Below are 19,174 nucleotides of genomic sequence, written 5' to 3'. Positions count from 1 at the left end.
CACACTTCACCGCACTTCTTCTAACACACTCAGCCCCACACTAACTTTCACCACACACATTCGCAACACAAGTCCTCCCACCACATTGCCTACATCACACTCCTGATCCCACACTTACTCTAACCGCACGCCCTCCAACCACACTCCCTCCAATCACACTACCTCTCCCATACATCCTCGCAACACGCACCTTCGGACCGGATGCCCTCCCACCACACTCCCTTCAGCACACACTTTCTCCCAGACACCCACGCACGGCACGCCCACTCACCACATTCCCTCGCATCACACACCCCCCTACCACTCACCCTCCCACCACACTCACTTCGCCACACTCATTCTCCCACACTCATTCGCATGACACAACCAAGAACCACATGTTCGCACACGTCACACCCTACCAACACACTCCTTTCACTATCCTCCTTCTTCAACATTCCCTCACACCACACACTAACACACCACACGCCCTCCCACCAACCTCCATTCACCATTGCACCTCACGCCCTCCCACCAGATGCCCTCGCATCACATGCACATCAACTTTATAACTTCCCAACACACTCCCTTCACCACACCCCTTCTCCCAAACTCCTTCGCACCACACAAACTCGAACCACACGTCCTCGCACCACACACACTCCCAACACACTCCCTTCACCGGTGTGAGGGTGTGTGGGAGAAGTAGTTTGGTCAAGGTAGTGTGGTGGGAGGGAGTGTGGTGCGACGGCTTTTGGGAGAAGGAGTGTGGTGAAGGGAGTGTGGTGGCAGGGCGTGTGCTGCGAGGGAGTGTGGTGCGTGGGAGTGTGGAAGAACGATGGTGGTGAAGGGAGAGTCGTAGGAGGGCATATGGTGCGAGGTAGTGTGGGGAAGAGTGTGGGAGAAGGAGTGTGGAAAAGAGAGCGTGGTGTGAGGGCGTGTGGTGGGAGGGTGTGTGGTGCGAAAGAGTATGGGAGGAGTGTGGTGAAGGGTGTGTGGTGGGAGTGCGTGTGGTGCAAGGTAGTGTGGGGAGGAGTGTGGGAGAAGTCGTGAGGTGCCAGGGAGTTCGGTGGGAGGACATGTGGTGGGACGACGTGTGATGCCTGGAAGTGCGAGTGAAGGAGTGTGGTGAAGGGAATGTGTTGGGATTGCGTGTGGTGGGAGAGTTTGTGGTGGGAGAGTGGATCGTGCGAGGGAGTGTGGGAGCAGTAGTGTGGCGAAGGGAGTTTGGTGCGAAGGAGTGTGTGAGAAGTAGTGTGGTAGGAGGGTGTGTGGTGGGAAGGCTTGAGGGTAAAGGTATTGTGGGGAGGAGTGTTTGAGAAGCAGTGCAGTGAAAGAGCATTAGGTGGCAGGGCGTGTGGTGCGATGAAATGTGGTGTAAGTTAGTGTTGGGAGGAGTGAGGGAGAATGAGTGTGGTGAAGTGAGTATGTTGGCAGGGCGTGTGGTGCGATGAACAGTGGGAGAGGGAGTGGGATGGTAGGGAGTGTGGTGGAAGGGCATGTGGTGCGAGGGCGTTTAGTGCGAAGGGGTTTGGTGGGAGGGCGTGTGGAGAAATGGTGAAGGGAGTTTGTTGGGAGGATGTGTCATGCGAGGACGTGTGTTGCGGGTGCCAGTGAGTGTGGGAGAAGGAGAGTGGTGAAGGGAGTGTTGTGGGAGGGCTTCTGGGGAAAGGTAGTGTGGGGAGGAGTGTTGGCGAAGTAGCATGTTGAAGGAAATGTGCTGTGAGGGCGTGTGGTTGGGAGAGCATGTCGTGGGAGATTGTGTAGTGTCAGTGAGTGTGTGAGCAGGTGTGTGACAAAGGCAGTTTGGAGGGAGGGCGTGTGGTATGAAGGAATGTGGTGGGTGGACGTGTGGGAGAAGAAGTGTGGTTGGAGTGTGTGTGGTGGGAGGGTTTGTGGGGAAAGGTATTGTGGGTATGAGTGTGGGAGAAGGATTGTGGTGAAAGAAGTGTAGTTGGAGGACGTGTGCTGGGAGAGCATGTGGTGGGAGGGCGGGTGGTGCGAGGGAGTGTGAGAAAAGGTGGAGAAGGGAGAGTGGTTTGAGGACCTGTGTTCCGATGGAGTGTGGGAGAAGGAGTGTGGTGGGAGGGCTTGTGGGGACAGGTATTGTGGGGAGTAGTGTGGGAGTTGGTATTTGGAGAAAGATGTGTGGTGGGAGAGCGCATGGTGGAAGGGTTTGTGGTGGTAGGGGATGTGGTTGAAGTGCGTGTGGTGCGAGGGCGTGTGGTAGGCGTGCGTTGGGAGAAATTGTGAAGGGAGGTTGGTGGGAGGATATGTGGTGCAAGGGAGTGTTGGACAAGGAGTGAGGTGAAGTGTGTGTGGTGGGAGGGCATGTAGTGGGAGGGTTTGTGTGAAAGGCAGTGCGGGGAGTAGTGTGGGAGAGGGAGTGTGGTGAATGAAATGTGGTGTGAGGGCATGTGGAGGGAGAGCGTGTGGTGGGAGAATGTGTTTTGCGATTGAGTGTGAGAGGAGGAATGTGGTAAAGGAAGTGTGGTAGGAGGGCATATTGTGGGAGAGTATTTGGTGGGAGGGCGTGTCGTGGAATGGCGTATGTTGTGAGAGTGTGTGTGGTAGATCGGCGTATGGTTTGAGGGAGTGTGTGAGAAGTAGTGTGGTGAAGTGAGTGGGTTGGGAGCACAGGTGGTAGGAGGGCGTGTGGTGAAAGGTAGTGTGGGAGAAGGAGTGTGTTTGGAGGGACTGTGATGGGAGTGCGTGTGGTGCGAGGGTGTATGGTGTGTGGGAATGTGGGTCAAGGAGTGTGGTGAATTGAGTGTGGTTGGAGGACATGTGGTGGGAGAGTCTATGGTGCGAGTGAGTGTGGTGCGAGTGAGTGAGGAGAAGGGAGAGCAGTGTGAGGGCGTGTGGTGTGAAGGAGTGGGGAGAAATGGTGAATGCAGAGTGGTGGTAGGGTGTGTCGTGTAAGGATGTGTGGTGCGAGTGAGTGTAGTTAAAGGATATGGTAGAGAGAGTTAGTTGGGAGGGTGTGTGCGGCGAGGACATGTGGTGTGAGCTTGACTGGTGTGAGGGAGTGTGGGAAAAGGAGTGTGGTGAACTGAGAATGGTGGGAGGGTGATTAGGGGGAGTGCGTGTGATGCGAGGGATTGTGGCGCAAGGGAGTGTGGTGAGATGGCGTGTGGTGCGAGGGTGTTTTGGAGGAGTGTGGTTAAGGGAGTGCGGTGGGAGGGCGTCTGTTCGGAGGGTGTGTGGAGCGAGGGAGTATGTGAGAAGTAGTGTGGTGAAGTGAGGTATGAGCTTGATGTGCGTGTGATGTGAGGGCATCTGGTGGGAGGGCGTGGGGTGCAATGTTGAACGGAGATTGGTGGGAGGGCATGTGTTGTGAGGATGTGTGGTGCGAGGGAGTGTTGAAGAAGGAGTATGGTGAAGGGAGTGTGTTGGGAGGGTGTGTGTTGTGATGGCGTGTGGTTAGTGGCTGTGTGGTACGAAGGAGTGTGGGAGAATGAGTGTGGTGGGAGGGTGAGTGGTGGGGGTGCATGTGGTGCGAGGGAGTGTGGTGAGTGGGCGTGCTGTGCGTGTGTGTGTAGGAGAAGGTGTGTGGTGAAGGGAGTGCTGTGGGAGGGCATCCGGTCAGAGGGTGTGCGGAGCGAGAGTGCATGGGAAGGGTAGTGTGGTGAGGTGAGTTTGATGGGAGGGAGTGCGGATGGAGGGCATGTGGTTAGAGGAACTGTGGGATAAGGAGTGTGATTTAGGCAATGTGGTGGGAGGGCATGTGTTGCGAAGGTGTGTGGTGAAAGTTAGTGTGGGGAGGAGTGTGTTAGAAGAAGTGTGGTGAAGGCTGTGTGGTGGGAGGGACTGTGGTTGCAGTACATGTGGTGCCATGGTGTGTGGTGCGTGGGAATGTGGGATAAGGAGTGTGGAAAAGGGAGTGTGGTGGGAGGACGTGTGGTGGGAGGGCTTTTGGGTAAAGATAGTGTGGGGAGGAGTATGGGAGAAGTAGCGTGGTGAAGGAAATGTCGTTTGAGTTTGTGTGGTGGTTTAGCGTGTGGCCGGAGTGTGTGTGGTGCAAAGGAGTGTGTGACCAGGAGTGTAGCGAAGGGAATTTGGTGGGAGGGTGGTTGGTAGTAGGGCATGTGGTGTGAGGGTGTATGTGAATAGGAATGTGGTGAATGGTGTGTGGTGGGAGTGCGTGTGGTGTGAGGGCATGTGGTACGTAGGAATGTGATGGGTTGACATGTGGAGAAGGAGTGTGGTGGGAGGGCTTGTAGGAAAGGTATTGTGGGGAAGTGTGAGGGTGAAGAAGTGTGGTGAAAGAAATGTGGTGGGAGTACATGTGTTGGGAGAGTGTGTGGAGCGAAGGAGTGTTTGACCAGGAGTGTGGCGAACAGATTTTGGTGAGAGGGCATGTGGTGGGAGGGCGTGTGGTGTGTAGGAATGTGGTGGGTTGACACGTGAAGAAGGAGTGTGGTGAGAGGGCTTGTAGGGAATGGTATTGTGGGGAAGTGTAAGGGTGAAGAAGTGAGGTGAAAGAAGTGTGGTGGGAGTACATGAGGTGGGAGAGTGTGTGGGGCAAAGGAGTGTTTGACCAGGAGTATGACGAATGGAGTTTAGTGGGAGGCCATGTGGTGGGAGGGCTTGTGGTGCGAAGGAATATGGTGGGTAGAGCTGTGGTGAAAGAAGTGTGGTTGGAGGACGTGTGTTGTTTGGGTGCATGGTGGGAGGGCGGGTGTTTGGAGGATGTGTGGTGGTAGTGCGTGTGGTGCGAGTGAGTGTTGAGAAGGGAGAGTAGTGTGAGGTGGTGTGGTGAAATGTTGTTTGGTGCTAGTGAGTGTGGTGAACTGGTAAATGGAGTGTGGTGGTAGGGCGAGTCACCAAGGGTGTTTGGTGCGAGTGAGTGTGGAAGAGAATATGGAGGGTGTGTGTGGCGAGGACATGTTGTGCGAGGTTGACTGGTGCAGGGGAGCATGGGAAGAGCGTGTGGTGCGAGGGAGTTTGGGAGAAGGAGTGTAGTGAAGGTTGTGTGGTGGGAGGGCATGTGGTGCGAGTGTGCGTGGTGCAAGTGAGTGTGGGAGAAGTATATGGAGAAGGGATTATGCTTGGAGGGTGTGTGGGGTGAGGACTCATGGTGCAAGGTTGTGTGGTCCAAGGGAGTGTGGAAGAATGAATGTGGTATGAGGGTGTGTGGGAGAAGGGGTGTGGTGAAGTGAGTGTGCTGGGAGGGCGTGTGGTTGGAGGGCTTGTGGAGTGGGGAGGAATGTGGGAGAATGTGCATGGTGAAGGAAATGTGCTGTGAGGTAGCGTGGTGGGAGAACGTGTGGAGCGAGGGAGTTTGTTAGGAGGAGTGTGGTGAAGGGTCTGTGGTGGGAGGATGTATGGTGTGAGGGCGCGTGGTGCGATGGGCGTGTGGTGGGAGGACGTGTGGTGCTAGGACGTGTGGTGCGAGGGAGTGTGGAGAAGGCAGAGTAGTGTGAGGGCGTGTGGTGCGAGGGAGTGTGGGATAAGGAGTGTGGTGAAGTGAGTGTGGGGAGGGGATGAGTTGGAAGGGCGTGAGGCACGAGGGCGTGTGGTGGGGGTGTGTGGAGAAATGATGGGAGGTCGTGTGGTGCGAGGGTGTTTGGTGCGAATGTTTGTGGGACCAGGATATGTTGAAGGGATTTTTTGGGACGTGTGGAGCGAGTTTGAGTTGTTTGAGGGAGTGTGGGAGAAGGAGTGTGCTGCGAGGGAGTGTGGGAGAAGGAGTGTGGTGAAGGGCGTGTGCTGCCAGCTCGTGAGGTGGGAGGGCGTCTGGTGCGAGGTTGTGTGTGAGAAGGAATTTGTTGATGTGTTTGTGGTGGGAGGACCCGTGGTGCGAGGGAATGTGGTGGGAGGCTGTGTGGGAGTAGGAGTGTGGTGGGAGGCCTTGTGGGTAAAGGTTTTGTGGGGAGGAGTGTGGGAGAATGTGTGTGGTGAAAGAATTGTGGTGGCAGGACGTGGATTGGAGAGCACGTGGTGGGAGGGTGGTGGTGGGAGGGCGAGAGAAGGAAGGACGTGTGGTGCCAGGGCGTGTGGTGCCAGGGCGTGTGGGAGAAGGAATGTGGTGGGAGCCAGTGCAGTGCGAGGGAGTGTGGGGGAAGGAGTGTGGTGAAGTGAGTGTGGTGGGAGGCAGGTTGTGGGAATGCGTGTGGTGCGAGGCCATGTGGGTGAAGGAGTGTGGAGAAGGGAGTGTGGTGGGAAGGTGTCCGGTCAGAGGATGTGTGGAACAAGGGAGTATTGGAGAAGTAGTGTGGTGAAGTGAGTGTGGTGGGAGGGGTGTGGTTGGAGGGCGTGTGGTAGGAGGGCATGTGGTGTGAGGGAGTGTGTTAGTAGGAGTGCTGTGAAGGGTGTGTGGTTGGAGTGCGTGTGTTGGGAGGGCGTGTGGTGCGAAGGAATATGGTGGGTTAACGTGTGGAGAGGGAGTATGGTGGGAAGGCTTGTAGGGAGAGGTATTGTGTGGAAGTGTAAGGGAGAAGAGTGTGGTGAAAGAAGTGTGGTGGGAGTACTTGTGGTGGTTGGGCGCGTGCTGCGAGCGCGGGTGTTTGGAGGACCTGTGGTGCTTGGTCGTGTGTTGCGAGTGAATGTGGAGAATGGAGAGTTGTGTGAGGGCGTGTTGTGTGAGGGAGTGTGTGATAAGGAGTGTGGTGAAGGGAGTGTTTTGGGAGGGGATGAGGTGGAAGGGCGTGTGGTGGGAGGGCTTGTGGTGAAATAGTGAATGGAGTGTGGTGGTTGGGCATGAGGTGGGAGAGTGTGTGGAGCGAAGGAGTGTTTGACCAGGAGTGTGGTGAACGGAGTTTGGTGGGAGAGCATGTGGTGGGAGGGCGTGTGGTATGAGGGCGTGTGGTGCAAATGAATATGATGGGTGGAGCTGTGGTGAAAGGAGTGTGGTGGGAGGACGTGTGGTAGTTGGGTGCATGGTGGGAGGGCCGGTGTTTGGAGGATGTGTGGTGGTTGTGCGTGTGGTGCGAGTGAGTGTGGAGAAGGGAGAGTAGTGTGAGAGCATGTCGTGTGAAGGCATGTGGTGAAATGGTGAATGGAGTTTGGTGGCAAGGTGTGTGGTGTAAGGGTGTGTGGTGCGAGTGAGTGTGTTCAAAGAATATGGTAAAGAGAGTTAGTTGGGAGGGAGTATGTGGTCAGGACATGTGGTGCGAGGTTGACAGGTGCGAGGGAGTTTGGGAAAAGGGGTGTGGTGAACTAAGAGGAGTGGGGGGAGTTCGTGTGGTGCGAGGGAGAGTGGTGAAGGGAGTGTGGTGAGAGGGCTTCCGTTAGGAGGGTGTGTGCAGCGAGGGAGTATGTGAGAAGTGGTATGGTGAAGTACTTTATGTGGGTGGGAGTGTGTTTGGAGGGCGTGTGGTAAGAGGAAGTGTGGAATAAGGAATGTGATGTTGGCAATGTGGTGGGAGGGCATGTGGAGCGTAGGTGTATGGTGAAAGTTAGTGTGGGGTGATAGGGCGTGTGGTGTAGGGGTGTGTGGTGAAGTGACTTTAGTAAAAGGATATGGTAAAGAGAGTTAGTTAGGAGGGTTTGTGTTGCGTGGACATGTGGTGTGAGGTTGACTGGTGCGAGGGAGTGTGGGAAAAGGAGTGTGGTGAACTGAGAGTGATGGGAGGGCGAGTTGGAGGAGTGCATGTTGTGCTAGAGAGTGTGGTGCGAGGGAGTGTTGGTGGAGTGTGGTGAAGGGAGTGTGGTGGGAGGGTGTCCGTTCGGGGGTTGTCTGGAGTGAGGGAGTGTGTGAGAAGCAGTGTAGTTAAGTGAGTGTGGTGGGAGGGATTGTGGTTGGAGGGCGTGTGGTAAGAGGAAGTGTGGAATAAGGAATGTGATGTTGGCATTGTGGTGGAAGGGCATGTGGAGCGAAGGTGTATGGTGAAAGTTAGTGTGGGGTGGAATTTGTTAGAAGATGTGTGGTGAAGGGTGTGTGGTGGGAGGGACTGTGGTTGGAGCGCATGTGATGCCAGCGTGTGTGGTGCGTGGGAATGTGGGATAAGGAGTGTGGAGAAGGGAGTGTGGTGCGTGTGCGTGTGGTGCGAGGGAGTGTGGGAAAAGGAGTGGGGTGAAGGGAGTGTTGTCAGAGTTACTGTGGTGGGAGCCCGTGTGGTGCGAGGGTGTGTCGTGTGTGGGAATGTGGGTCAAGGAGTGTGGTGAATTGAGTGTTGTGGGAGGTTTTGTGGTGGGAGGGCGTGTTGTGCGAGTGAGTGTGGAGAAATTGTGAATGGAGTGTGATAGTAGGGTGTGTGGTTTAAGGGTGTGTGGTACGACTGAGTGTGGTGACGTGGTGAATGGATTGTGGTGGTAGGGCGTGTGGTGTAGTGGTGTGTGGTGCGAGTGAGTGTAGTAAAATGATATGGTAAAGAGAGTTAGTTGGGAGGGTTTGTGTTGCGAGGACATGTGGTTTGAGGTTGACTGGTGCGAGGGAGTGTGGGAAAAGGAGTGTGGTGAACTGAGAGTGGTGGGAGGGCGAGTTGGAGGAGTGCGTGTGGTGCTAGGGAGTGTGGTGCGAGGGAGTGCTGTGAGATGGCGTGTTGTGCGAGGGTGTGTTGGTGGAGTGTGGTGAATGGATTGTGGTGGGAGGGATGGTGGCTGGAGTGCGTGTGGTACCATGGTGTGTGGTGCGTGGGAATGTGGGATAAGGCGTGTGGAGAAGGTAGTGTGGTGCGAGTGTGTGTTGTGCGAGGGAGTATTTGAGAGGGAGTGTCGTGAGGGGAGTGTTGTGGGAGGGAGTGTGGTGGGAGTGCGAGTGCTGCGAGGGTGTGTGGTGGGAGGAGTTGTGTGCGAGGGAGTGTGTGGGAGGGTGTGTGGTGGGAAGGTATGAAGTTGATGCAAGCTCGTGTGATGTGCGTGTGATGCGATTGATGCGAGGGCGTGGGGAGCAATGTTGAAAGGAGCTTGGTGGGAGCGCATATGGTGTGAGCATGTGTGTTGTGAGGGTGTATAAGAAGGAGTATGGTGAAGGTGGTGTGTTGGGTGGGTGTGTGGTGTGAGGACGTGTGGTTCATGGTTGTGTGGTTCGAAGGAGTGTGGGAGAATGAGTGTGGTGAGAGGGAGTGTGGTGAGTGGGCGTGCCATGCGTTGGTGTGTGGGAGAAGGTGTGTGGCGAAGGGATTGTGGTGGGAGGGCATCCGTTCAGATGGTGTGTGGAGCGAGCGTGAGGTAGTGTGGTGAGGTGAGTGTGATGGGAGGAAGTGTGATTGGAGGGCGTGTGATTAGAGTAAGTATGGGATAAGGAGTGTGTTTGAGGCAATGTGGTGGGAGGGCATGTGTTGCAAAGGTGTGTGGTGAATGTTAGCATGGGGAGGAGTGTGTTAGAAGAAGTGCGGTGAATGCTGTGTGGTGGTAGGGACTGTGGTGTGATGGCGTGTGGTAAGAACGTGTGTGGGAGGGGTGTGGTGAAGAATGATTGGTGGGTGGGAGTGTGGTTGGAGGGCGTGTGGTAACAGGAAATGTAGAATAAGGAATGTGATGTAGGCAATGTGGTGGGAGGGCATGTGGTGCGAAGGTGTATGGTGAAAGTTAGTGTGGGGTGGAATTTGTTAGAAGAAGTGCGGTGAAGTGTGTGTGGTGGGAGGGAGAGTGCTTGGAGTGTGTGTGGAGCCAGGGTGAGTGGTGCGTTGGAATGTGGAATAAGGAATGTGGAGAAGGGAGTGTGGTGCGTGTGCGTTTGGTGCGAGGGTGTTTGGGAGAATCATTGTGGTGAGGGGAGTGAGATGGGAGGGCGTCCTTTCGGGGGGTATCTGGAGCGAGGGAGTGTGTGAGAAGCAGTGTAGTTAAGTGAGTGTGGTGGGAGGGATTGTGGTTGGAGGGCGTGTGGTAAGAGGAAGTGTGGAATAAGGTATGTTATGTTGGCAATGTGGTGGGTGGGCATGTGGAGTGAAGGTGTATGGTGAAAGTTAGTGTGGGGTGGAATTTGTTAGAAGATGTGCGGTGAAGGGTGTGTGGTGGGAGGGACTGTGGTTGGAGCGCATGTGATGCCAGCATGTGTGGTGCGTGGGAATGTGGGATAAGGAGTGTGGAGAAGGGAGTGTGGTGCGTGTGCGTGTGGTGCGAGGGAGTGTGGGAAAAGGAGTGGGGTGAAGGGAGTGTTGTCAGAGTGACTGTGGTGGGAGCTCGTGTGGTGCGAGGGTGTGTAGTGTGTGGGAATGTGGGTCAAGGAGTGTGGTGAATTGAGTGTGGAGAAGGTAGAATAGTGTGAGGGCGTGTGGTGTGAAAGAGTGGGGAGAAATTGTGAATGGAGTGTGGTGGTAGGGTGTGTGGTGGACGGGTATGTGGTACGAATGAGTGTGTTGACGTGGTCAATGGATTGTGGTGGTAGGGCATGTGGTGTAGGGGTGTGTGGTGCGAGTGAGTTTAGTAAAAGGATATGGTAAAGAGAGATAGTTGGGAGGGTTTGTGTTGCGAGGACATGTGGTTTGAGGTTGACTGGTACGAGGGAGTTTGGGAAAAGGAGTGTGGTGAACTGAGAGTGGTGGGAGGGCGAGTTGGAGGAGAGCGTGTGGTGAAGGGAGTGTGGTTGGAGGGCGTCCGTTCGGGGGTGTCTGGAGCGATGGAGTGTGTGAGAAGCAGTGTGGTTAAGTGAGTGTTGTGGGAGGGATTGTGGTTGGAGGGCGTGTGGTTTGATGAATTGTGGAATAAGGATTTTGACGTAGGTATCGTGGTGGTAGGGCATGTCTTGAGAAGGTGTGTGGTGAAAGTTAGTGTTTGGAGGAATGTGTTAGAAGAAGTGCGGTGAAGGGTGTGTGGTGGGAGGGACGGTGGTTGGAGTGGGTGTTGTGCCATGGTGTGTGGTGCGTGGGAATGTGGGATAAGGAGTGTGGAGAAGGGAGTGTGGTGCTAGTGAGTGTTGTGCGAGGGTGTTTGATGGAATGTGTGGTGAGGGGAGTGTGGTGGGAGGTCCTGTGGTGGGAGTTGCAGCGCTGCAAGGGCGTGTGGTGGGAGAAGGTGTGTGCGAGGGAGTGTGTGAGAGGGAGTGTGGTGAAGGGAGTGTGGTGGGAAGGTATGAAGTTGATGCGAGCTCCTGTGATGTGCGTGTGATGCGTGTGATGCGAGGGCGTGTGGAGCAATATTGAAAGGAGGTTGGTGGGAGCACGTATGGTGTGAGGATGTGTGGTGTGAGGGTGTATATGAAGGTGTGTGGTGAAGGGGGTGTGTTGGGAGTGTGTGTGGTGTGAGGACGTGTAGTTCATGGTTGTGTGGTTCGAAGGAGTGTGGGAGAATGAGTGTGGTGAAGGGATTTTGGTGGGACGGCGTCCGTTCAGACGGTGTGTGGAGCGAGAGTGTATGCGTGAGGTAGTGTGGTGAGGTGAGTGTGATGGGAGGGAGTTATGGACGGCGTGTGATTAGTGTAAATTTGGGATAAGGAGTGTGAGTGAGGCAATGTGGTTGGAGGTCATGTGTTGCCAAGGTATGTGGTGAATGTTAGCGTGGGGAGGAGTGTGTTAGAAGTGCGGTGAAGGGTGTGTGGTGGAAGGGACTGTGGTTGGAGTGCGTGTGGAGCCAGGGTGAGTGGTGCATTGGAATGTGGGATAAGGAGTGTGGAGAAGGGAGTGTGGTGCGTGTGCGTGTGGTAAAAGGATATGGTAAAGAGAGTTCGTTGGGAGGGTGTGTGTGGCGAGGACATGTGGTGCGAGGTTGACTGGTGTGAGGGAGTGTGGGAATAGGATTGTGGTGAACTGAGAGTGGTGGGAGGGCAAGTGGGTGGAGTGCGTGTGGTGCTAGGTAGTGGGTTTCGAGGGAGTGTTGGAGGAATGTGGTGATGGGAGTGTGGTGGGAAGGCGTCCGTTCGGGGGGAGTGTTGAGCGAGGGAGTGTGTGAGAAGCAGTGTGGTGAGATGGCGTTTTAAGTGAGGGTGTGTTGGTGGAGTGTGGTGAAGAGAGTGAGGTGGGAAGGCGTCCGTTCGGGGGGAGTGTTGAGCGAGGGAGTGTGTGAGAAGCAGTGTGGTTAACTGAGAGTGGTGGGAGGCTATGTGTTTGGAGAACGTATGGTTAGAGAAAGTGTTGAATAACGAGTGTGATGTAGGGAATGTGGTGGGAGGGGTTGTGGTGAGAAGCTGTGAGGTGTAAGTTAGTCTTTTGAGGAACGTGTTAGAAGAAGTGCGGTGAAGGGTGTGTGGTGGGAGGGACGGTGGTTGGAGTGTGTGTTGTGCCATGGTGTGTGGTTTTCATTTTGAAATTTAAATGCGAATTTCTTTATCTACATTTTGTTTTCTGGTTGTATAGTATATTTTCAAAGTTCTTTAAACGTTTTACAAAGACTATTAACATGAAACATGAAAGTTCATAGATGTCAAGAAATGCTTAAACATTTCTCAAAAAAGCATTTTGTTTTATGTTTGTAATTTCATTTTAAGCATTTATATTATCTTTTAAATATTGAAATGTAAATGTGAATTTACTGATCTACAATTGGGTTTCTTGAAGAAAAGTACTTTTACAACCTCTGACAAACTTTTACATGTTCTGTTAAACTATAAAATACGTACTTCATACATGAGAAAGCTATGTTTAATCTTTCATAAAATGCATTCAATTCAATGTTCGCACCTTCATTGTGGCATTTATTTATACTTTTTGTAATTGAAATTTAAATGCGAATTTCTTTGCCTCCATTTTGTTTTCTGTTGCATAGTACATGTTAAAACTTCTTTAAACGTTTTATAAAGGCTATTAATATTTAAAGATGAAAGTTCATAGATGTGAAAAAATGTTTAAACATGACTCCAAAAAGTATTTTGTATTATGTTTGTAATTTCATATTGGGCATTCATATCATTCTATTTAAATTTTAAATGTAAATGTGAATTTACTGATGCACAATTTGTGTCTTGAAGAAAAGTACTTTTCCAACCTCTGACACACGTTTAACATATGCTGTTAAACTATAAACAACGTAGTTCATAGATGAGAAAGCTATGTTTAATCTTTTCCAAAAATGAATTCATTTGAATGTTTGCAGCTTCATATTAGCATTAAATTTTACTTTTTGAAATTGAAATGTAAATGCGAATTTCTTTGCCTAAATTTTGTTTTCTTGTTGCATAGTATATTGTAAAACTTCTTTAAATGTTTTACAAAGGCTATTAATATCTAAACATGACTATTGATAGGTGTGAAACATTGTTTAAACATCACTCAAAACTACATTAATGTTTGCAGCTTCATGTTAGAAATTATAATATGCTTTTTAAAATTTGAAATGTAGATGTGAATTTACTCTTCTACATTTCATTTAATTATTACTATTTTTACAAACTCTGACATACGTTTTACATGTATGTTTATATTTTAACGATGGAGTTCATAGCTGAGAAAACTATGTTTAATCTTTCCCAAAAGTGCATTCATTTCAATGTTTCCAGCTTCATATTAGCATTTATTTATACTTTTTCAAATTGAAAATTAAATGCGATTTCCTTATCTACATTTTGTTATCTGGTTGTATAGTATATTATTAAACTTCTTTAAAGGATATTAATATGAAACATGAAAGTTCATAGATGTGAAAAAATATTTAAAAATTTCTCAAAAAAAGCATTTTATTCTATATTTGTAATTTCATTTTAAGTATTTATATTATTCATTTAAATATTGAAATGTAAATGTGAATTTACTGATCTACATTTGGTTTCTTGAAGAAAAGTACTTTTACAACCTCTGACAAACTTTTACATGTTCTGTTCAACTTTAAACAACGTAGTTCATAGATGAGAAAGCAATGTTTAATCTTTCATAAAATGCATTCAATTCAATGTTCGCACCTTCATATTAGCATTTATTTATACTTTTTGAAATTTAAATTTAAATGCAAATTTTTTTGCCTACATTTCATTTTCTGGTTCCATAGTATATTTTAAAACTTCTTTAAACATTTTACAAAGGCTATTAATATTTAAACATGACTATTGATAGGAGTGAATCATTGTTTAAACATTACCCAAAAATACATATATATATTATTGTTCACAGCTTCATGTTAGAAATTATAATATGCTTTTCAAAATTGGAAATGTAGATGTGAATTTACTGTTCAACATTTTATTTCTTTTAGAAAAGTTCTTTTCAAACCTCTGGCAAAGAGTTTTAAATGTGCTGTTTAAATATAAACAACGTAGTTCATAGGTGACAAAACTGGGTTTAAACATTTCTCAAAGAAACATTCTTTCAATGTTTGCAATAAATAAATATTTATTCTTCATGACATTGAAATTTAAAAGCCAATTTTCTTATCTACATTTTGTTTTCTGGTTGTAAAGATAATGTTTTTAACTTTTATAAAAGTTTTACATCTGTTATTAATATTTAAAGATGAACATTCATAGATGTGATACAATGTTTAAACATTTCTGAAAAAAGCATTTATGTTTATGTTTGTAATTTCATTTCAAGCATTTATATTATTCCTTTCAAAATTTAAATGTAGACGTGAATTTCCTGATCTACATTGGGGATTCCTGTAGGAAAGTACTCTTTCAACCTCTCACAAACGTTTTACATGTGCGGTTAAACTCTAAATAACGTAGTTCATCGCTGAGAAAACTATGTTTAATCTTTTCCTAAAAAGCATTTATTTCAATGATTGCAGCTGCATATTAGCATTTATTAACACATTTTGAAATTGAAATTAAAATGCGAACTTCTTTTCTGGTTGTACGTATATTTTAAAAATTCTTTAAACATTTTACATATGCTATTAATATTTAAACATGAAAGTTCATTGGTGAAATAATTTTAATATTTTTCTCAAATATACATCCGCAATAATGTTTTTAGCTTTATTTTGTAAATTATACTATGGTTTTTAAAATTTGAAATGTAGATGTGAATTTACTCTTCTACGTTTCATTTAATTATAAGTATTTTTACAAACTCTGACAAACGTTTTACAAGCATGTTTATATTTTAACGATGGAGTTCATAGCTGAGAAAACTATGTTTAATCTTTCCCAAAAATGCATTCATATCAATGTTTGCAGCTTCATATTAGCATTTATTTATACTTTTTGAAATTGAAATTTAAATGCGAATTTCTTTATCTACATTTTGTTTTCTGGTTGTATAGTATATTTTTAAACTTCTTTTAACGTTTTACAAAGTTATTAATATTTAAACATGAAAGTTCATAGTTGTGAAAAAATTCTCAAATAAGCAATTTTTTGTAATTTAAAGCATTTATATTATTCTTTTAAATTTTGAAATGTAAATGCGACTTTATTGATCTATAATTGGGCTTCTTGAAGAAAAGTATTTTTCCAAGCTCTGACACATGTTTGACATGTGCTGTTAAACTATAAACGACGTAGTTCTTAGCAGAGAAAGATTGTTTAATCTTTTCCTAAAATGCAGCTTCATATTAGCATTATATTTTACATTTTGAAATTGAAATTTAAATGCGAATTTCTTTGACTACACTTCGTTTTCTGGTTGCATAGTATATTTTTAAACTGCTTTAAACGTTTTACAAAGGCTATGAATATTAAACATGAAAGTTCATAGATGTGAAGAAATGCTTAAACATTTCTCAAAAAAGCATTTTATTTTATGTTTGTAATTTCATTTTAAGCATTTATGTTATCTTTTAAATATTGAAATGTTAATGTGAATTTACTGATCTACAATTTGTTTTCTTGAAGAAAAGTACATTTACAAGCTCTGACAAACGTTTAACATGTGCTGTTAAACTATAAACAACGTAATTCATAGATGAGAAAGCTATGTTTAATCTTTCCCAAAAGTGCATTCATTTCAATGTTTGCAGCTTCATATTAGCATTTATTTATACTTTTTGAAATTGAAATTTAAATGCGAATTCCTTTATCTACATTTTGTTTTCTGGTTGTATAGTATATTTTTAAACTTCTTTTAACGTTTTACAAAGGTTATTAATATTTAAACATGAAAGTTCATAGTTGTGAAAAAATTCTCAAATAAGCAATTTTTTGTAATTTAAAGCATTTATATTATTCTTTTAAATTTGGATATGTAAATGCGACTTTATTGATCTATAATTGGGCTTCTTGAAGAAAAGTATTTTTCCAAGCTCTGACACATGTTTGACATGTGCTGTTAAACTATAAATAACGTAGTTCTAGCTGAGAAAGCTATATTTAATCTTTTCCTAAAATGCAGCTTCATATTAGCATTATATTTTACTTTTTGAAATTGAAATTTAAATCCAAATTTCTTTGCCTACACTTCGTTTTCTGGTTGCATAGTATATTTTTAAACTGCTTTAAACGTTTTACAAAGGCTATGAATATTTAAACATGAAAGTTCATAGATGTGAAACAATATTTAAATATTTCTGAAAAATACATTTGCGTTAATGTTTTTAGATTCAGTTTGGAAATTATACGATGGTTTTTAAACTTGAAATGTAGATATGAATTTACTCTTCTACATTTCGTTTCGTTAAAGAAAAGTATTGTTATAAACTCTGACAAACGTTTTACGCATGTTTATATATAAACGATGGTGTACATAGCTGAGAAAACTATGCTTAATCTTTTCCTAAAATGCATTCAATTCAATGTTTGCAGCTACATATTAGCATTTATTTATACTTTTTCAAATTGAAAATTAAATGCGAATTTCTTTATCTACATTTTGTTTCCCGGTTGTAATGTATATTTTTCAACTTCTTTAAACGTTTTACAAAGGCTATTAATATTTAAACATGAAAGTTTAAAGATGTGAAAAAATGTTTAAACATTTCTCAAAAAAGTATTTTGTTTTATTTTTGTAATTTCATTTTAAGAATTTATATTATTTCTTTAAAAATTGATATGCAAATGTGAATTTACTGATCTACATTTTGGTTTCTTGACAACCTTTGACAAACGTTTTACAAGTTCTGTTAAACTATAAACAACGTAGTTCATAGCTGAGAAAGCTATGTTTAATCTTTTCCTAAAATACATTCATTTCAATGTTTGCAGCTTCATATTAGCATTTATTACGTTTTGAACTTGAAATTTAAATGAGAATTTCTTTATCTACATTTTTTTTATGGTTGTATAGTATATTTTTAAACTTCTTTAAACGTTTTACAAAGGCTATTAATATTTAAACATGAAAGTTTATAGATGTGAAAAAATTTCAACATTTCTCAAAAAAACATTTTATTTTATGTTTGTAATTTCATTTTAAGCATATATTAATCTTTTTAAAATTAGAATGTAATTGTAAATTTACTGATCTACAATTTGGTTTCTTAAAGAAGTTCTTTTCCAACCTCTGACAAACGTTTTACATGTTCTGTTAAACTATAATCAACGTAGTTCAAAGCTGAGAAAGCAATGTTTAATCGTTTCCTAAAATGCATTCATTTCAATGTTTGCGGCTTCATATTAGCGTTTATTTATACTTTTTGAAATGCAAATTTCTTTCTCTACATTTTGTTTTCTTGTTGTATAGTATATTTTTAAACTTCTTTAAACGTTTTACAAAGGCTATTAATATTTAAACATGACAGTTCATAGGTGTGAAATATTGTTTAAACATTACCCAAAAATACATATATGTTTGCAGCTTCATTTTTGAGGGCGTGGTGAAATAGTGAATGGAGTGCTGCGGTTGGGCGTCTGGTTTAAGGTTGTGTGTTGCGAAGGTGTGTGTGAGAAAGAGTGTGGAGAAGTGAGTGTGTTGGGAGGGTGAGTGGTGGGGGTGCGTGTGGTGTGAGGGTGTGTGGTGAGTGGGCGAGTCATGCGTGGGTGTGTGAGAGAATGTGTGTGGTGAAGGGAGTGTGTTGGGAGGGCATCCGGTCAGAGGGGGTGTGGAGCGAGGCAGTATGGGAGAGGTAGTGTGGTGAACTGTGATGGGAGGGAGTGTGGTTGTAAGAGGTGTGGTTAGAGGAAGTGTGGGATAAGGGGTTTAATGTAGGCAATGTGGTGGGAGGGTTTGTGGGGGAAGGTATTGTGAGGATGAATGTGGTAGAAGGAGTGTGGTGAAAGAAGTGTGGTGGGAGGACGTGTGGTTGGAGGGCGCATGGTTGGAGGGCGGGTGTTTGGGGGACGTGTGGTTCTAGGACGTGTGGTGCGATGGAATGAGGATAAGGGAGAGTATTGTGAGGGTGTGTGGAGCTAGGGAGTGTGGGACAAGGTGTGTGAGGTAAGGAGTGTGGTGAAGGGAGTGTATTGGGAGGGTTATGAGGGTGTGTGGAGCGATGGAGTGTGAGAGAAGGAGTGTGGAGAAGGGAGAGTGGTTTGGGGGCGTGTGGTGCGAGGGTGTGTGGGAGAAGGCGTGTGGTGAAGGGACTGTGCTGGGAGGGCGTGTTTTGCGAGGGCGTGTGGATGCCTGGGCTTGTGGTAGAAGGAATATGTTGAAGGGAGAGTGGTAGGAGAAAGTGTAAGAAGGATATGGTGAAGAGACTGTGTTTGGAGGGTGTGTGGTGCGAGGACATGTCGTGCGAGTTAGTGTGGGAGGAGTGTGATGGGAGGGTATGTGGGAGCAGGAGTGTGGCGAAGGGAGTTTGGTAGGAGGGCGTGTGGTGGGATGCCGTGTGGTGCGACGGAAAGTGGGGAAAGGTAGTGTGGCCTATGATCTCAGTTGATTAAACAGCACATGTAAAACGTTTGTCAGAGGTTGTAAAAATACCTAGCCTAATCTTCTTTGGCTTGGCTTCGCGGACGAAGATTTATGGAGGGGGTAAAAAGTCCACGTCAGCTGCAGGCTCGTTTGTGGCTGACAAGTCCGATGCGGGACAGGCAGACACGATTGCAGCGGTTGCAAGGGAAAATTGGTTGGTTGGGGTTGGGTGTTGGGTTTTTCCTCCTTTGCCTTTTGTCAGTGAGGTGGGCTCTGTGGTCTTCTTCAAAGGAGGTTGCTGCCCGCCAAACTGTGAGGCGCCAAGATGCACGGTTTGAGGCGTTATCAGCCCACTGGCGGTGGTCAATGTGGCAGGCACCAAGAGATTTCTTTAGGCAGTCCTTGTACCTTTTCTCTGGTGCACCTCTGTCACGGTGGCCAGTGGAGAGCTCGCCATATAACACGATCTTGGGAAGGCGATGGTCCTCCATTCTGGAGATGTGACCCACCCAGCGCAGCTGGATCTTCAGCAGCGTGGACTCGATGCTGTCGACCTCTGCCATCTCGAGTACTTCGACGTTAGGGATGAAAGCGCTCCAATGGATGTTGAGGATGGAGCGGAGACAACGCTGGTGGAAGCGTTCTAGGAGCCGTAGGTGGTGCCGGTAGAGGACCCATGATTCGGAGCCGAACAGGAGTGTGGGTATGACAACGGC

This window comes from Narcine bancroftii, chromosome 12, assembly GCF_036971445.1.
Source record: "Narcine bancroftii isolate sNarBan1 chromosome 12, sNarBan1.hap1, whole genome shotgun sequence".
Taxonomy (NCBI): domain Eukaryota; kingdom Metazoa; phylum Chordata; class Chondrichthyes; order Torpediniformes; family Narcinidae; genus Narcine; species Narcine bancroftii.
The sequence above is the reverse complement of the archived record's forward strand: the minus strand, read 5'-3'. Positions refer to the sequence as shown.